The sequence below is a fragment of the Gopherus evgoodei genome, chromosome 6 (assembly GCF_007399415.2).
Source record: "Gopherus evgoodei ecotype Sinaloan lineage chromosome 6, rGopEvg1_v1.p, whole genome shotgun sequence".
Classification (NCBI taxonomy): Eukaryota; Metazoa; Chordata; order Testudines; family Testudinidae; genus Gopherus; species Gopherus evgoodei.
The window spans coordinates 70909898-70930418 of record NC_044327.1 but is presented as its reverse complement, the minus strand read 5'-3'; positions in this window follow the sequence as shown (position 1 = coordinate 70930418).

The following is a 20521-nucleotide window of genomic DNA, read 5'->3' as shown; positions in this document are numbered from 1 at the left end:
CTGGGGCCTGGAGCCGCACAGGGACTTGGAGGTTGCAGCACTGAGCATTATGCTTAGAAAACATCAGAGGAACGGCCCTGTTAGCTGCAAAGCCTGAGTTGGGAGCCTTGGCTCCCCCCATGCAATGAATGGGGAGAGTTTGGCACCTAATTATTAGGGTGGCCAGTTTTGTTTGGATGTATTCCTGGAGATTTAGCTGTGTGATATAATCTTGAATTCCTGGTGGGTTGGCAACCCTACTAAGAATGGGATTAACAGAAACAGCATGCTAGGTGGGGGGCTGCCTCAACTAGCCAAGGGGAGATTCTGGCGAGGGGTGTATGAAAAGCCCTTCCTCTTGCACTGAGCTAGGCACCTAAGTTGCGGCTGGCAGGAACTGTTTGTCTCTGCTAGGGATCCACAGACTGGGAACCCTTCCACTGAAGTCAGATGATATAGGCACCTAAGCCATTTCTTGTGAGAATGAGTTAGATGCCTGCCTTGCTCCACACAAAATGGCTAGAGGTGGGAGAAGGTGATGCTGCTGCCCACCTTATAACTTTTAGACTAGACCTGGGACACCAGGTCAATTCTCCTTTGTCTTATGAGAAGAAAATAGGTAGGAAACTCCTCTGCTAAAAGAGTGCTGTAACCACTGAGCTATGGATTATTCTGATGAGGCCCCCTCATTCTCTCCTGTTAAAACTGTTCCACTGTGTACAAATAATAAGAGTCACTGGTGCAGGAGGACTGGACCCTGCATCTCACACCTTGCAAGTGATCATGCTAACCGCAAATGTACAGATTCATATTATCTCTTTAATGGCTGTCTTTGGCCTAATGACTCTTAATCATTTATCCAAGGAGCAACAGCTTCATCAGGAAAGATCGTGAGTACCCAATGTTAGAATAGCCATAGCTCCATGGTTAGAGTATTCACCTGAGAGGTGGAGAGACAGCTCTTCAAATCCATCCTTATCAGTCAGAGAGGGAAATTGAATCCAGGTTTTTCTCATCCCAGATGACTGCTTTAACCACTAGGCTGAAAGTGGTAAGGTGGATACCATCTTCTCCTTTGGTTAGATTTTGAATGGGACCTGATCTGGTATGTGGCCCCTTACCATGCCAGCTGGATGGGCCCCTCTGCCTATTTTTCCTTGTTCCTGGATTGCAGTGGGACTTAATGGGGAGAGAGGGATCCAGACACCTAGAATGAGACAGCAGTGCACATGTTCAGGGGCAAATGTATAGGCAGCTAAGGAATTTTTACAGTGGAAATTTAGGTGCCAAGTGAGTTTAGGCACTTACAGGATTAGATGGCAGCTGTGCAGGGATTTTGTCAATTGCAGTGGTGTCTAAAACTGATTTAGGCATCTTGATTCACATTACAGAGGCTAGATGTAAAAGCAAAGTTTCTTAAATAATAATTGAGTTAATTACAGAGCAGTATGTCCAGTGCTATGCAAATTATTTAAATAGTCAACATTAATGGTTAAATGTTACATGCTTCATTATAAATGATTTCATGAACATATTAAGTATTTCAAAATGTATGTTTCTTAAGTATTTACAACTGCCTGATAGGCTTTCAAGTCCCTGCTGAGTATTGCAAGGCACTGAATTCTGCTACTGGTCAGTAAAGTAGCATCAGTATCAAGCAAATACCACAGCTTGGAATATTAGGCACAGTTTTATAGGCTTTAAATTGTTAATATTCTTTTTGGCTATACCTTTATTATCCCACGCACGTGGCAACTTGAAATAGCATTTGTGATGGGAGTATAGCTAAGTGAACTCATATCTCAACACTCAACCTGTGAAAGCAGCAAAGAATCCTGTGGCACCTTATAGACTAACAGACGTTTTGGAGCATGAGCTTTCGTGGGTGAATACCCACTTCCTCAGATGTATTCACCCACGAAAGCTCATGCTCCAAAACGTCTGTTAGTCTATAAGGTGCCACAGGATTCTTTGCTGCTTTTACAGATCCAGACTAACACGGCTACCCTCTGATACTTGACACCATGCAAGGCACTCAACCTGTGAGACACTCTACAGTTTTCTTGCTCTTAAAATAGCTGATTTATGTTCTCTTAAGGTACAAACACACAAAAATCACTCATATCAATGGTAATTTTATCTGGGTCTTGAATTTATTTTTATGTGTGTTACGATTTTTCTTCTTGCATGTGCATGCTAATGTACCTATATATGTTAAACTACCCCAGTCTCAGTTTATTTCTAAATAAATACTTAGAAGTTGTTATTTTGGCTATGTCTACACTATGCAGCTTTTAGCAACATGGCTGTGTCACTACAGCCGTGCTGCTAAAAGGCATGCAGTATAGCCACTCTGTCAGCAGGAGAGAGCTCTCCTCCTGACAAAAAACTTCCACCTCCAGTGAGCAGCGTTTCTGCGTTTGCTTTGTCGGCAGGAGAGTGCTCTTGCTGACAAAGCGCTGTTCACGCCAGTGCTTGTTTTCAGCAAAACTTGTGTCTTGTGGGTGTGTGTGTGGTTTTTTTTTAAAATCACTTCTGAAAGACAAATTTTGTTCAGTTGCCAGTTTAGACAAACTGCCTTAGTGCCATATACTGGGACCCTGAGCAAAGCCTGAATAAATAGGCCTTGGACTATAGATCTCTGTGGAAGCTGCATGTATGAAATCCTCCTCACAAAGGGTATGGAATGCACATCAGAATCTGCTAGGCCCTGTGAACCTCCTCCCTGATTTATAATTGCAGACCCAACCTTTATATCTCCCATGGTCTACCTGAACTCCCCCATTCTGTCTTGCTTAAGAGAACTGCTGTGGAACAGTTCCCCTGAATGACCTCTCCATGGACAAATCTCCCCTAGTAGAAGGGAACTGTGGCAATTGTACAGTCATTAAGGGCCTTCCTTACTTACACAGGGGTAGGTAGCAGGATTTGGGTCTTAAATCATAAGCTTTTGGGAAGGGGGAGGGAGATTTTGCTGTTAGTTATGACCAGTATCTTTGCTGTTATAATAATCTATGTACCACTCTTTGCTGCTTTTACAGATACAGCCTAACACAGCTACCCCTCTGATACTCTGTACCACAGTAGTGCTATATAGATAGTGATATTTCATTTTGTTGTGTATTTAATTAGCCACCATGACACAGGAATGTGCCTGAAATGGAGCAAAATTAACATCATTTGAAAGATTTTTGTGCGCATGTTGAGGTTAATTGATACAATAAATTCATTGAGTTGTACACATTTCATGTCAGTTACTTGGCTTGATTTCTTCTTCTGAATATTTAGACTAAATAGCTCTTTGGTGGCTTTGTATTTTAATCTATTTAATGTAAAGTATTACAAAACTGACTGTAGCACTTCAGTTACCATATTCAAATTGAGTCAGTATATTTAGTCCAAATACTTACCCCTGTGAAGCTCTGATTCCCCACTTCTTTTTACATTTGACTCCCTTTGCTTATATTTGTATGAGTGTTAATGAGGGTTTAAAATGTTATTTAAATCATGTGTTTAGGCTTTAAAATAATAAATTTTATTACTATTATTAGATATGGATGTGAACAGGAAAATCAAAACTACTCACTCGCTCTAGAAAGTTTTAGGGGTGGTCAGCTTAAAATCTGTGGCTACACACCCATCTCTACACTTTTGATTCTATGTTGCATCCAGACCAGAAGGGGTCTCTTTCCTGGGTCTGATCGGACACATCCTCTGCTGGTAGAAATATTGCAAAAATAGCGTGTGTGATTTCATCTGTTACAAATCCTAGAGCCTACACTTAATCCAGATGCAAACTGCATCCTCCTAGCTTTAGTTAATATTTTCAGGCAGTTAGGTACTGTATGTATGTATGTCTTTGAATGCACACACAAGCAGAGTACATTTTCTTAGTATGTATTTTTTGATCTATGCTTTTGCCTTTAAATTTGACTTGAGTGGGATTGCAACACCCAATCTTTCACCTGGAGAGAGACAAAGCAGTTCCTTTCAAGAGTAGTGAGTGCTCAGTGTATTCTTTAAATTGGCTGGCAGGGAACGTTGCCCAGGCAATGCAGTCAGTGACCCTCTATTGAGCAAGTATCTGCAATGCACATTAATTCCTTCCACCCAGTGATTGAGAGCTCTGCATCTTCTACATTCTGCAGTGCATGGAATCCATGCCTGTTGCACTGTAGGGACAGATGATTTAATATTTAAAACTACAGGGCTTTTGCCTTGCTATGTATTTTCTATTTCTATGTACTGGTTAATTTATTATTAGAGAATAGTAATGTTTCTGAATCACAGAAGTAAGTGTTGGGAATGTATATCTGGAAATAACTTTTTAAAAGGAAGATTTCTTCATGCTGATTGAAGGGTACCTGGCATCCTGAGAGTTTCACTGTATTATCTTCTAGTACTCCAGAGTCAGACAAATTATGGAGAGAAAGCTTGTCCTCTGCTCGTGCAGTGAGGAAACAATACACACAAGTGGATAAAGCACATTTGTTTTATAAATAAGACAGTTTTTTCAACAGATTGTGTTATGTTGATTACGTAGATTCAGAGTTGGTAGTAAAAAAAAAAAAAGCATGAAATGTGATTTGTCTAATAAAAAATAGAGGAAATGAAGAATAAATCACATCCTAGCCTGAATAAAGTCTCAGACTTAGCAGATTACAGACAAAAATAATTTCTTTTGAAGTTATTCAGACTCCTTCTGAAACAGCAGCATAATCTTAAAAGGTTTGCTAGTTCTGCATTTGGGTCTGTATTGCATTCTTATTATCTCATTTTAAGATCTTTTACAGCAACTCATTTTCCCCAAGGGTTACCACACGAGGTGAAGGCTAAAAGGCAGCTTTCATTACAAGTTCATTGAAAGTGAAGAAAAGTAATAACAATGGATCTGGGAGAGCAGTATATTGCCAAACCTTTTGGTTTTTGTACAGTGCATTATAATGGATTAATCTTTTAACACTTTGGCTTCAGCTCAGAACCGTAAGGCATACCTAGGGATTTAAGGCTGTATGAGGCAGGTGGAAATCAATATGATCAGACAGGAATTCTTGAATAGTGATTGTAATGCCCCAGAATAATCTTCTCTGTGTTTCTAACCATGACTGTGCTATAATCAAAGTGGACAGTCCCCACAGACTCCATCCTAAGAACTGATCCTTGCTGGCATAGGACATGTAGGGCCTGATCCAAAGTCCACTGAAAACAACAGTTAGTTCAGTGGAAGACCTTATAGCAAAGTTGGATGTATTCAATAAAGCTGCTTATTCCCTCAGTCAAATGAGTGGTATTAATGGAAGGCTTTTTGTTAGCTTTGACACAACCATGACATTCTATTCTTGACAAGATAGAATGAATCAAATATCATTTGAGTTGGTTATTTCTTTGTTTCCTTATATGAAAGGCATTGCTGTGTTGAAACCTTGGCCTTTTGACTGTTTAATAACTATAAATATATTTGACTTCTGTAGGCACTACATTTTAGGCAGGGCTGGTCACTTCTAATCTTCCTAAAAAAGATGCAGATTAATAAATAGTTTGAATGGAGCATAAAACAAAATTGACTTGCACATATTTGATTGAATTGTTATTTTAAAGGAAGTAGGTAAAACTGCTGATGTTTAAATGTAGAGGATCAGCCTCTGGAATGAAAGTTGGTAAAAAAGGCAAACCTATTAGTAAACTATGAGCCATTAGTCATGATGTTTCAGAAGTAGATAAAACTCAGCATTATGAATGTCTCTCTAATATTCAGATTTAGAAAAACTGCAACACCAATGAAATATCTGTAATTTTTGCATTCGGCCTGCCTGATGCGCTCAAAGACCTTTTCCAGGTGTAGTAGGTGTTCGGGCCAGGAGCCTGAAAAAATGGCCACATCACTGAGGTAGGCAACTGTATATTCTTCCAGTCCTGCTAGTAGACCATCTACCAGCCTCTGGAAGGTGGCCGGGTGCATTTTGAAGGCCGAAAGGAAGGACATTAAATTTATACACCCCCGCATGGGTGACGAATGCTGACCTCTCCTTGGCAGGTTCATTTAGCGGTACTTGCCAGTACCCCTTGGTTAAGTTTATTGTAGAGATGAACTGGGCATGTCCCAACTTTAATAGCTCATCGGTGCGTGGCATTGGATAGTTGTATGGACAAGTTACCGTATTTAGCTTTCGGTAGTCCACGCAAAAGCGTATTTCCCCATCTGGTTTGGGTACCAGAACCACTGGAGATGCCCATGCACTGGTAGATGAGCGGATTATACCCATCTGTAGCATGTTTTGGATCTTCCGTTTTATAGCAGCTTGGGCATGAGGAGACACCCGGTAGGGTGGGGTTCTAATGGGGTGAGCATTACCTGTGTCAATGGAGTAATATGCCCGTTTAGTCCGTCCTGGTGTGGCTGAGAACAATGGGGCGAAGCTAGTGCACAGCTCCTTGATTTGTCGCCGCTGCAGATGTTCCAGGGTGGTTGAGAGGTTCACCTCTTTCACGCCACTGTCTTTTTTTCCTTCGTAGTAGACACCGTCAGGCCACTTAGCATCATTTTCCTGGACTGTAAACTGACAAACCTGTAAGTCTCTGGAATAGAAAGGCTTGAGAGAATTAACATGGTACAATTTGGGCTTTAGTGAGGAATTGGGAAATGCTATGAGGTAGTTTACAGTTCCCAGGCGCTCTTGGACTGTGAATGGTCCTTCCCATGATGCTTTCATCTTATGGGCCTGTTGTGCCTTTAAGACCATAACCTGGTTTTCTACCTTGAAGGAACGTTTTGTGGCATGTTTGTCATAGCAGGCCTTTTGCCTTTTTTGAGCATTCTTTAGGTTTTCTTTAGCAAGGGCTAAGGAGTGTCGGAGGGTGTTTTGTAGGTTGCTTACAAAGTTCAGAATGTTAGTTCCTGGAGAAGGCGTAAACCCCTCCCATTGCTGCTTCACCAACTGTAATGGCCCCTTAACCTCGTGACCATACACAAGTTCAAACGGTGAAAACCCTAAACTGGGATGTGGTACAGCCCTGTAGGCAAACAGCAACTGCTGCAACACTAGATTCCAATTATTGGAGTATTAGTTGACGAATTTACGTATTATGGCCCCCAAAGTTCCATTAAACCTTTCCACCAGGCCATTGGTTTGATGGTGGTACGGGGTAGCAACCAAGTGGTTCACCCCATGCGTTTTCCACAGTTTTTGCATGGTCCCTGCCAGGAAATTAGATCTTGAATCTGTAAGGATGTCGGAGGGCCAACCTACCCTGGCAAAAACGTCTGTTAGGGCCAGGCACACAGTGTTAGCCCTGGTGTTGCCTAGAGCTACTGCTTCCGGCCATCGGGTAGCAAAGTCCACAAAAGTCAGTACGTATTGCTTTCCTCTGGGCGTCTTTTTTCGGAAAGGACCCAGAATATCCACAGCTACTTGCTGAAATGGGACCTCAATTATGGGGAGTGGCTGGAGAGGGGCCTTGACCTGGTTTTGGGGTTTTTCCACCTTTTGGCATACCTTACAAGACCGGACATACTTGGCAACGTCCTTGCCCATCCCCTCCCAGTGGAAGGACTTCCCCAACCGGTCCTTGGTTCTGTTCACCCCAGCATGGCCACTGGGATGATCATGGGCTAAGCTTAAGAGCTTCCCCCGGTACTTAGTTGGAACCACCAACTGTTTTTGCGGCTGCCATTCTTCCTGGTGTCCACCAGAAAGAATCTCCGTGTATAAAAGTCCTTGGTCTATAACAAACCGGGATCGATTAGAAGAGCTGAGAGGCGGTGGGGTGCTCCATGCCGCCGCCCAAGCTTTCTGAAGGCTGTCATCTGCTTCCTGCTCAGTCTGGAACTGTTCCCTTGAGGCTGGGGTCACCAGTTCTTCCTCAGACTGTGGACTTGGTCCCTCTGGAAGCGATGTAGGTGATGGGGTTGTTTCCGTTGCTGGTGAACCGCTCTCCACTGGTGCACCTGAGGGTATTTCAGGCTCGGGCTGAGCCTTTTGGGTATGGCTGTCTGTTGCTTCTGCCAGTTTTGGCTCGCTGGCGCCCTCTGGCGTTGAGTTTGAAGATGTGGTTGCAATTGCTGGTGCTGGTTGCTGTTCCAGTTCCGGGCCTGGGACGGGAGGTGCTGTGGCTGTTTCAGTGGTAGGCATGGAATCCAGGTCCACTACCTCTGTCAGGATCTCGTAACACAGACGGGGCGTCTGTGGATGGCTCAGGAACAGGAATGGGTCTGGAAGCTTGCCTGGTTTGGCTACGTGTAACCATTCCCACTCGCTTGGCCCGCTTCACCTGGTTGGCCAAGTCTTCCCCCAGTAGCATGGGGATAGGATAATTGTCATAGACTGCAAAAGTCCACATTCCTGACCAGCCTTTGTACTGGACAGGCAGTTCAGCTGCAGGCAAGTCTACAGCTTGTGACATGAAGGGGTAAATTGTCACTTGGGCCTTTGGGTTGATGAATTTGGGGTCTATGAAGGATTGGTGGATAGCTGACACTTGTGCCCCCGTGTCTCTCCACGCCGTAACCTTCTTTCCACCCACTCTCAAATTTTCCCTTTGCTCCAAAGGTATTCAAGAGGCATCTGGGCCTGGGGATCTTTTGGGTGATGGTGGTGTAGTGAACTGCACTCGGATGGCGTTCTTTGGACAGTTGGCCTTGATATGTCCCAGTTCATTACACTTAAAGCATCTTCCATCTGATGGGTCACTGGGTCGAGGTGAGTTACTGGAGACTGGTGAAGTGGAAGAATAGGGCGTCTGTGGCTTTACTTGGGTTGTATGTGGGGTCTTTGGCTGTCCTCGATTGTAGGGTTTATGGTCGGTGTGCCCCCTGGGGTATTCGTTCCCCTTGACCATAGCTTTCTTGCTTTCTGCCACTTCCATCCATCTGGCTCCAATCTCCCCCGCCTCAGCAAGATTTTTGGGTTTTCCATCTTGTATGTACCGTGTTATGTCCTCAGGAACACCATCCAAGAACTGCTCCATTTGTATGAGGAGGTGCAGTTCTTCCAAGGTTTTAACATTGTGTCCTGCTATCCAGGCCTCATAATTTTTCCCAACGTAGTAGGCGTGTTTGGGAAATGACACATCTGGTTTCCACTTTTGGGTTCTGAAACGCCGACGGGCATGATCCGGGGTTATCCCCATTCTGTATCTGGCCTTGGTTTGAAAAAGTTTATAGTCGTTCATTTGCTGCTTAGGCATTTCAGCTGCCACCTCTGCTAAAGGTCCACTGAGCTGTGGCCTCAATTCTACCATGTACTGGTCTTGAGGGATGCTGTACCCAAGACAGGCTTTATCAAAATTTTCCAAGAAGGCCTCGGTGTCATCACCTGCCTTGTAGGTGGGAAATTTCCTGTGATGTGGAACCATAATTGGCGAAGGGTCGTTAGGATTGGCTGGCGCATGCAGCCCAGCTTGCGCTAAGTCCAGTTCATGTTCTCTGTTTTTTCTTCTTTTCACTTTTTGTTGTTTTTCCATTTCTTTTTGTTGTTTTTTCATTTCTCGGCAGTAGGCTACCTCTTCTTCTGCTTGTTTCATTTTGTGGGCCACCTCTTCTTCTTGTAGTTTTCTGTGGTGGGCTGCATTTTTGGCTTCTTCTTGTTTTTGTAGCCTTTCCATTTCTTGTTTGTGAGTTGCCTCATCTCTAGCCATCTGTGTTTTGAGCAGTTCTGTTTTTCCATTGCTTCGAGCTGTACTGCGTCTGGTTTTCGTGACATCCTGTTTTCTTGTGTTGGAGTGCCCTCCGGTGTTTGTTTTCTGAACTGCAGGTTCTCTGTTGCCTCCTGGGGTCTGCCTAGCAACAGTGCCTTTTTCCCTTTCTTCCTCTAGCTAATTTTTTCAATGTAAAGTAAACCAGAAAAACCACTTTATTTGCATGTATATAGTGCTGGTATTTGACTCCTAATGGGAGTGCTATTGTGTGACAAAAGACCCGTAACAGCTCCTTAATGGTTTCTTGCTTAATATGCAAGCCACAACTGCCAGAGAGAGCAGAAAAAACATCTCTCTGGTTCCCTTTTAAAACCAAACTGTTTCTCTCTGCTAAAAAGCCCTTAGCAGAGAAAAGAAAAATATAATATTCCTACTGGCTTCTATCTTTCCCACAACGCTGCACACCATATCATAAACCTAGTCCCAGATTTGAAAAAGTCTTGTTTCCTGATTGGTCCTCTGGTCAGGTGTTTCAGATTACTTCTTTCCAGGTGTAAGAGACATTAACCCTTAGCTATCTGTTTATGACACATGACTATTGGCTGCAAAGTTCCAATCACATGGAGGTATCCAGTACTGTAACATCAGCCAAAAATTAGAGAGAAGGTAGATACTGAAACTTCCTTGTTCTTCCTTAATACCTGAACAAGCTCCCTTTCTAATAGCCCCCTCCCGATACCATCTCTTTTCTCTGAGTACTTGTTGGGATACCATAGTCTACCTACTTCCTCAAAGTGGCACCTCTGTCATTACAGTATTAATCATATCAGTAACCTACATAAATTATTAGAATACTCAATATTTGCAGTATCACACAAAACTATTAAAAGATTACTAAGGTTGCAAAGACAAGCACTCAACTGTTAGGAAATGCCAGAATTAAGATTGTCTGTACAACCTTAACTTGGCCCTTTTGTTGTGTGTTCACGTTATGATGCAGTCTTTAATGACTTGATTATTTTTTCCAAACAACCCCTGCCATATGAACCCTGCCCTGACGATGAGTTAGGACTGTGTTGTGGAAAAAAAGCTGTTGTCTGTAAGACTCCTGGCTCATTTATTGTAGAAGTTGTAGCATGCGTACATAGTATAATGGGCAGGGGACTGTAGAGAGAGAGAGACACACACACACACACACACACACAGATAGAGACACAGACACGGTTAAGGCAGTCAAATGCTAGTGCAGAGAAGTGGATTCTCTCCCTCTGACAGATTTCAATCCACAAAGCCTCCACAGATTCTTCATGCAGTCACCCCCTCTCTAGCTCCTTTTCGCCCCCAAGGCTCACCCCTCCCTGGTTTCTTGTCCTAGACTCTTTACTCAGGCAGTCCTAGTCCCCACCCCAGCTCCTTGTCAGATCTCTCTCACCTTCCCACTCCTGGTAGTGTTCTCCCCCTACTGGTTTCCAATACCCTTGCTGAGCCAGATCCCAGATTCTCATCCCTGGCTCCCAGTCTTATAAATATCCTTGGCCACCCAGTCTCCCTTCATCCCCTCCACTCAGCTCCCAGTCTCCCCTGCAAAATCCCAGTCAGTTTCTCTCCTCCCTCCCAGTTTTCCCAGGCTCTGTGTCCCAATCTTCTCCTTGACTGCCTCCCCATCCAGCTCTTGTCCGCTGTGCATTTGAGTCAGGTAGGTCGCTGCTGGTGTGTGGATGAGGAAAGGGTGCTGGGTACTGACAGAGGAGGGATAGTCTTCCTGCTCTTAATTCTAGTGCCTGGCCCCAACTTGGCCTGAAGCAACTGGGAGCACCAATTACAGGGAAAGTCCAGCTTTGTCCCAGTAGTACTGGGTTAGAGCATGCGCCATCCCCACAGAGTGAGTATGTAGTCTGGTCACACATAGGACATGTTAGGGGCTGGAGGATGCTCAGTGCACATGTATTCTTTGGAGAGTTTAGCTGCTAAACTCTGCAAAGTTTGTGTGTGTGCGCATACTGAGATTTTTTTCAAAGGCATAACTTAAATCAAAATTTGGCAGATTTTCACAGAAACAGCAAGAGGCACATTCTTAACAGGAGGTCCACCTCCTTCCATCCTTGCTCCAAAACATGGTGGCACTAAAGCTTCTCAAAGAAAAATGTCAACATTACAAAACATTTTTCCTTAGCTTCATTCTTATAAATGGCTGAACTGTTTTGGCTGAAGCTTTCAAAATAAATAAATACTCAGCCTGAGACAGACACCCAGGATGGAAAAATTAGCCCAAGCAGTTAAAGTTTGGGAAATCCATAAGCAACTGAAGACATGGAAAGTGCTAGAGAATATTGATAAACAAAGAAAGTACAATTACAAGCTACAATTTTAGCACTAAGAGTAAAGTTATACACTGAGGTAAGAGAAAAGAACTACTAGCAGCTCTCAAAAATGGAGTTAGTGGACAAAAATAAGCCTTCAAAATTAAGAAATGTGACTAAAGCAAAAATTAGTCTTCGAAACTAACAATGTAAGGATTACTTGTGAATGTTATGCGGTTTTATAAATTTATCATATACTATTATTACTCATTTAATAGAGACTTTACTTATATCTATCCACTTGTGTTTATCATAGTATCAGACTTTTGTTGTAACTTTGACTTACTGGCTGGCTGAATTAATGTGTTACTTGTATCTTTAAGGTGCTAGTGGAGTTTACATGTTATTTGTATATCAGTATTGCATGCCAGCAGCAGCAAAGAATCCTGTGGCACCTTATAGACTAACAGACGTTTTGGAGCATGAGCTTTCATGGGTGAATACCCACTTCGTCAGATGCATGTAGTGGAAATTTCCAGAGGCAGGTGTGTGTGTGTATATGTATATATATATGCAGGCAAGCTAGAGATAATGAGGTAGTTCAATCAGGGAGGATGAGGCCCTGTTCTAGTAGTTGAGGTGTGAAAACCAAGGGCGGAGAAACTGGTTTTGGAATGGCTTGCCAATTAACAGTCTTTGTTCAATCCTGAGCTGATGGTGTCAAATTTGCAGATGAACTGAAGCTCAGCAGTTTCTCTTTGAAGTCTGGTCCTGAAGTTTTTTTGCTGCAGGATGGCCACCTTAAGGTCTGCTATAGTGTGGCCAGGGAGGTTGAAGTGTTCTCCTACAGGTTTTTAGTGTTGCCATTCCTAATATCTGATTTGTGTCTGTTTATCCTTTTCTGTAGTGACTGTCCAGTTTGGCCGATGTACATAGAGGGGCATTGCTGGCATGACGGCATATATTACATTGGTGGACGTGCAGATGAATGAGCCGGTGATGGTGTGGCTTATCTGGTTAGGTCCTGTGATGGTGTTGCTGGTTTAGATATGTGGGCAGAGTTGGCATTGAGGTTTGTTGCATGGATTGGTTCCTGAGCTAGAGTTACTATGGTGTGGTGTGCAGTTACTGGTGCGAATATGTTTCAGGTTGGCAGGTTGCCTGTGGGCGAGGACTGGCCTGCCACCCAAGGCCTGTGAAAGTATGGGATCATTGTCCAGGATGGGTTGTAGATCCCTGATGATGCACTGGAGAGATTTTAGCTGGAGACTGTATGTGATGGCCAGTGGAGTCCTGTTGGTTTCTTTCTTGGGTTTGTCTTGCAGTAGGAGGCTTCTGGGTACACGTCTGGCTCTGTTGATCTGTTTCCTTATTTCCTTGTGCGGGTATTGTAGTTTTGAGAATGCTTGTTGGAGATTTTGAAGGTGTTGGTCTCTGTCTGAGGGGTTAGAGCAGATGCGGTTGTACCTCAGTGCTTGGCTGTAGACAATGGATCATGTGATGTGCCTGGGATGGAAGCTGGAGGCATGAAAGTAGGCATAGTGATCGGTAGGTTTTTGGTATAGGGCGGTGGTAACGTGACCATCACTTATTTGCACCATGGTGTCTAGGAAGTGGACCTCCCGCGTAGGTTGGTCCAGGCTGAGGTTGATGGTGGGGTGGAAGCTGTTCAAATCGCGGTGGAATTTTTCCAGAGTCTCCTTCCCATGGGTCCAGATGATGATGATGTCATCAATGTAGCGTAGGTAGAGAAGGGGAGTGAGTGGACAAGAGCTGAGGAAGCGTTGTTCCAGGTCAGCCATAAATATTGGCATTGTGGGGCCACATGGGTGCCCATAGCGGTGCAACTGATCTGGAGATATATATTGTCATCAAATTTGAAATAGTTGTGTGTGAGGATAAAGGCACAGAGCTCAGCAGCCAGTTGTGCTGTGGCATCATCAGGGATACTGTTCCTGACAGCTTGTATTCCATCTGTGTATGGGATGTTTGTGTAGAGAGCCTCTACATCCATGGTGGCTAGGATGGTGTTTTCTGGAAGGTCACCAATGTATTGTAGTTTCCTCAGGAAATCAGTGGTGTCATGGAGATAGCGGGGAGTGCTGGTGGCATAGGGTCTGAGTAGAGAGTCCACATATCCAGACAGTCCTTCAGTGAGAGTGCCAATGCCCGAGATGATGGGGTGTCCAGGATTTCCGGTTTTGTGGATCTTGGGTAGTAAGTAGAATAACCCTGGTTGGGGCTCTAAGGGTATGTTGATTTGTTCTGGTGTTAGTGTAGGGAGTGTCCTGAGTAGATGTTGCAGTTTCTTAGTGTATTCCTCAGTGGGATCTGAGGGAAGTGGCCTGTAGAATTTGGTGTTGGAGAGTTGTCTGGCAGCCTCCTTTTGGTAGTCATTGCTATCAAACATTTAACTGTTTGTGCCTAGAACTTTTTATATGGGTAACTTTTTTGTTAAATCTAAATAAATACATAATAAGTTATCAAATTCAGAGGGTTGTCATACATTCTAGTGCTCCTCTACAATGTATGCACATATGCCTCGTGCAACCTCAACTGTCAGCAACTTCCATCATAACACCTGTCTTTTTATAGTGTTTTAAAGTGATTTTCATTACTGTTGCCACAGGACTTATGAAATATGCTTAAGTATTCAGTATGATGATTTAACCCATAGTCCCTGTCACTTTCTAGAACACCATTCAAAGCTTCATTGAGCTGCCTTATGTGCTTGTGTAGGGTAGGATGATTACTTAATCCCCCCATATTGGATGGGGGGGCAGTCCCCTCCACTACTCTCTGTACCAAGAGTGCTGGAACAATTTTTATAGTGGGGATGCTGAGAGTCATTTAACCAAACTGTAAACCTTGTATATGATAGAAACCACTTCAAACCATGGGGTGCCAGCTGCACCTCCAGTTCTAGCAACAATGTTCTGTACCAAGGTTAACTACCTTCTAGTTGCACACTCATGTAAGGGGGAAACTTCACAGGCAGGGGCAGCTTCAGACCCCAGCATGCCAAGCGCGTGCTTGGGGCAGCGTGCTGCAGGGGGCGCTCTGCCGGTCGCCGGGAGGGTGGCAGGCAGATCCAGTGGACCTCCCGTGCCTGCGGAGGGTCCAGTGGAGCCGCGGGACCAGCAGACCCTCCGCAGGCATGCCTGCGGGAGGTCTACCAGAGCTGCGGGACAGGCAACTGGCAGAGCTCCTCCTGTGGCATGCTGCCCTGCTTGGGGTGCTGAAATGTCTGGAGCCACCCCTGTTCACAGGCACGCTTCCTCTGTTAGCCCCTCTTGCAGGCTCCTTACAAGTTCCACACAGTCTAATTTGTGGCTAACAGTGCCTCCATCTAGGACTAGTTTAACAGAAATGGTTCAAACAGAGTCCCAACAAACATAACACAAGTTCATACTCAGACCTGGTTCTTCTGCCACACAGAGCTTTTCTTCTGTCCCAGTCTGCTTCACCCAAAATTGCCAGTCTCAGCCTTTCCTGATTGGAGTTCAGTTCTGAGCTCTAATTTACATACACCCTCCAACCTGGGATGCAGACTGTGGACTAGGCTTAATAGGCTGCCGACTGGAACAGCCAGAGTGGTTGCAACAATGCAGAAATTTGGCTCAGTCCAATCTTCACAATGTGACTGTAGGGCAGCAATGTGGATGGTCAAGCATGTGGTGGAGGGAGGGCACAATTAGATGGGTGGGTGGACTGCAATACCTTGCTATCCTTGATGATGTGGCAGTTAAATTGCTGAACAATCTATATAAACTTGTGACTCACAAGCTGTCTCTAATCAGGGTTTGTGTTAACTCTGAAATCTTGCTGTAAAAAATGTGATTGTAATTGTAATCATATTCTTTGTATTGTAATGCATATGCACTAGGGAACATAATTATGCTGTGACAATAGTTCTTGATGGTCAAACCAGGGCTCTCTGGATCTAAAAATGTGAGCCTCTCCTGCTAGAGCTGAAGGACCAGCTCTGCTAGTTTGGAGACAGTAGCTGATTCCTAACTTCTAAATGTTATCTAGCTACTAGAGGTGGACAAAAAACCCAAACAAACCCACCCTATTTGCATAGCATTCTTAGCTTTTGCATCTCTAGACTTCTAATTGCTTAGCTGAGCAAACTGAATACTGCCCTAATACAGTTTATGCATGTACTATGTAAACCTAAAACAGTATTACATTGTTCTCTATATTGCTTTAATACATAACATAGGCTAAATTTTCAAAGAAGAGTCCAGTGAGTGCAATTACAAATGTATGCAAGTATATATTCCTGCATTGGTGCATACAGGCTGACATTGGAGGCAAAAATTGGAAATTGTGTATGCAAATGAGTAGTTAGCTACACAGTTACCTAATTTGTCCATGCATATATCAAGTTGTATGGGTGCAAAAGATGCAACAGCATTTTTTAAAACAAATTTTTCCTGAGAAGCTTATGGATGTGATGTAATAGATATACAATGGAATCCATTACAGCGTCCTTTAAAAAAAAATTGCTTCTGTATGATACAGTATGGTTAAGCCAGTGATGCTGGGGAAATCAGAAGTTAATTTTTTTACTTCATCTGACAAATATTGTTAATGCACAGATTAATAATTGTACTTAATTTCCTTGTTTCAATTGAAGCCCCTTTTCCTCCCCACAAACATGGAGGATGGTTGAATACAGTGCTGTCCTTAGGCATAGGTAGCATATGCAGCTGTTTGGGGCACCACTGGGTCTTAGTGTCCGCCCTTCTACCTTTTCCTATCCCTGTTCTGACCCTTCCTGTAGGCTCCCACAGCTGGCTGCTGCAGCCTGGTGACTCTTACTCCAGAGGGAATCTAGTAACATAAAAGTGAAAAGCCTTCCAGACCTATTAGCACAATACTGAAACGGTTAAAGAGCCATTCAAGTGCTAATGAAGCCATTTAACAGGCATTTGCCAACCTCCAGGTATATACTGTAGTTTCTGAATTTACTGACAAAACAGTTGTACATTAGTGTAATATTTATTCAGAACATGTTAGTCGGCAGGACCTTAGTTTAAAATTTGCTTTAAAAATATTTAATTGAGCTGGTGAAGACTATAAAAAAAAATCACATCTATGCAAGGATTTTTTTCAGAGATTTTTAGATGCATAATCTTTAGCCTTAAATGCTTGGATCTTCAGACCTAGTTTTTAAAGTAAATCCTTCAAAAAGACCACCCTTATCTAAAATACACATTTTAATTACTATAGTAAAAAAATTTGCTTCCAAGGTCTTCCTGTCCATCCTTTTCTCCCTTCACTCCCCGATCCCCTGGTGGAGAGCCCTTAAAGGGACAACACCCCTTTCCTTCCAGACAGAAGTAAAGAAAGCTGGATAAAGGGTTTTCCTACCTGATGAAGTAGTTTTAAGAGAACCTTCCAGCAAAATCAGTACCTAGCAAGATATAAAATCCTTTATTATGCCTAAAAATCTTTGGAAACATTTTTTAAAGTTGGTGAAATTTCATAAATATGTCTAAACCTCTGATTAATTTAAATCAATGTCTTCATTTCAGTGAGTTAAATATGTAGCAGTCTGAAATAATTACTTTATGAAGGCTTAAGAGTACATTTAAAATATAAAATCAACTTAGAAATACTGATTAAGAAAATGTAGAAACAGAAGAGCTGCATCATGTATTCCATGAAATTTAATGTATTCAGCAAGACAGCTGACTCACCCTTACTACATAGTTTTTGCAAATAAATCTGACAAATTTCAGGGCATATCAAAACCCGTGACTGACATTTTTTATTCCCAAGTTTAGTGCTTTTAATTAGGTACCTTCTGCATGTCCAGTCTTCATCCATCTAGCATGCAGTGGAAAACATGCTCCATTTTCTTTAGAAAGAAACTGCAGAAGAGTGTTTTTAAAATGTCATTTGCTTCATTTGTGTTCAGGGATTTGGCTATAAGGGAGTGAGCAGGGTGGGGGAGGGAAGAGAAGAGGGAGACAGTGGGGAAAAGGGCAGGGCCTAAGGTGGAGCAGGAGTGGAGTATGGTTGGGGCCACAGGCAGAAGAGGTGGGCTGGGGAAAAGACGGTTACTCACCTTTGTAACTGTTGTTCTTCGAGATGTGTTGCTCACATCCATTCCAGTTAGGTGTGCGCGCCGCGCGTGCACGTTCGTCGGAAACTTTTTACCCTAGCAACTCCAGTGGGCCGGCAGGTCGCCCCCTGGAGTGGCGCCGCCATGGCGCCCAATATATATCCCTGCCGGCCCGCCCGCTCCTCAGTTCCTTCTTGCCGGCTACTCCGACAGTGGGGAAGGAGGGCGGGTGTGGAATGGATGTGAGCAACACATCTCGAAGAACAACAGTTACAAAGGTGAGTAACCGTCTTTTCTTCTTCGAGTGATTGCTCACATCCATTCCAGTTAGGTGACTCCCAAGCCATACCTAGGCGGTGGGGTCGGAGTGAGAAGTCGCGGCATGGAGCACTGCAGTTCCGAAGGCCGCATCCTCTCTCGACTGCTGTACCAGGGCGTAGTGGGAAGCAAAGGTGTGGACCGATGACCAGGTCGCTGCCCGACAGATTTCCTGGATGGGCACACGGGCCAGGAAAGCCAGCGACGACGCCTGCGCCCTGGTAGAATGCGCAGTCACACGGCCCGTAGGGACATGGGCCAAGTCATAACAGGTCCTGATACAGGACGTAACCCATGAGGATAACCTCTGGGAGGAGATAGGAAGCCCTTTCATACGGTCCGCTACCGCCACGAAAAGCTGGGGGGATTTGCGGAAGGGTTTGGTCCTCTCTATGTAGAACGCGAGAGCTCTACGGACATCCAGCGAGTGGAGCTGCTGCTCCCTGCCTGAGGAGTGAGGTTTTGGGAAAAAAACCGGGAGGAAAATCTCTTGGTTGACGTGGAAGGCTGAGACCACCTTGGGTAGAAAGGCAGGGTGCGGTCTAAGCTGCACCTTGTCTTTGTGGAAGACCGTATATGGGGGGTCCACCACAAGGGCTCGGAGTTCCGACACCCGTCTAGCTGAGGTGATGGCTACTAAAAAGGCAGCCTTCCAAGAGAGGTAAAGCAGGGAGCAAGTAGCTAACGGCTCAAAGGGGGGCCCCATGAGTCGGGACAACACCAGGTTAAGATCCCAGGTTGGAGCAGGGGGACGGACGTTAGGGAATAACCGTTCCAGCCCTTTAAGAAATCTCGACACCGTCGGGTGAGAAAAGACGGAGCGACCGTCCGCACCCGGGTGAAAGGTGGAGATAGCTGCCAGATGGACTCGCAACGACGATAAGGCCAGACCATGTTCTTTGAGGGACCAAACATAATCTAAGATTTTGGATACCGAAACTTCCATAGGGCGGAGATTTCTCTCTACGCACCAACAGGAGAAGCGTTTCCATTTTGCCGAATATGTGGCTCTTGTGGATGGTTTCCTGCTGCTCAAGAGCACCTCTCTCACAGGCGTGGAGCAGCGCAGCTCGGAACCAGTTAGCCACGCAGGAGCCACGCCGCTAGGTGCAGCGACTGCAGGTCTGGGTGACAGAGGGACCCGTGGTCCTGGGTAATCAGGTCCGGATGAAGGGGCAGGGGAACTGGGTCGGCTACGGCCAAGTCTAGCAGCATGGTGTACCAGTGCTGTCTGGGCCATGCCGGGGCCACCATGATCACACGAGCCCTGTCTCTGCGCACCTTCAGGAGGACCTTGTGAACCAGAGGGAACGGAGGAAACGCATAGTACAGGTGGGTCGACCACTGGATGAGGAAGGCATCCGCTATCGACCCCGGCTCCCTGCCCTGAAAGGAGCAGAACGCTTGGCACTTCCTGTTCCCCTTGGACGCAAAGAGGTCCACCCGGGGATAACCCCACCTCCGGAAAATGGAGAGAGCGACGTCCGGTCGAAGGGACCACTCGTGTGACAGGAAGGATCTGCTCAATCGATCCGCCAGCGTGTTCCGTACTCCGGGAAGGAAGGAAGCCCTGAGGTGAATGGAGTGGGCTACGCAAAAGTCCCAGAGTCGTATCGCCTCGAGGCACAGGGAGGAGGACCTGGTGCCGCCCTGCTTGTTGATATAATACATGGTCGTCGTGTTGTCCGTGAACACGGCTACACAACGACCCTGAAGCTGATGACAAAACGTTTGGCAAGCAAGGCGGACCGCTCTCAACTCCCTCATGTTGATATGTAGCCCCACCTCCTCCTGGGACCATAGGCCCTGCGTCCGCAGGGTCCCTAGGTGGGCCCCCCAGCCTAGATCTGAGGCATCCGTTGTCAGGGATACCGAGGGCTGAGACGGGTGAAAGGGAAGACCCGCACACAATACGGACTGGTCCACCCACCAGCCGAGGGAATCTAAGACCTTCTGGGGGACTGTGATCAACATGTCTAGCGGTTGCCTTGGCCTGTAATGACTGATAAGCCACAGCTGGAGAGACCTCATGCGGAGCCGAGCGTAGTCGGTCACAAAAGTGCACGCCGCCATGTGGCCTAACAGGGTTAGACATGTCCTCACTGACGTCAACGGGGCTGACCGCAAGCGTTGAACGATCGCCGCCATGGTCTGGAACCGCTGCCGAGGCAGCGAGGCCCTGCCCACAGTGGCGTCCAGGACGGCCCCGATAAAT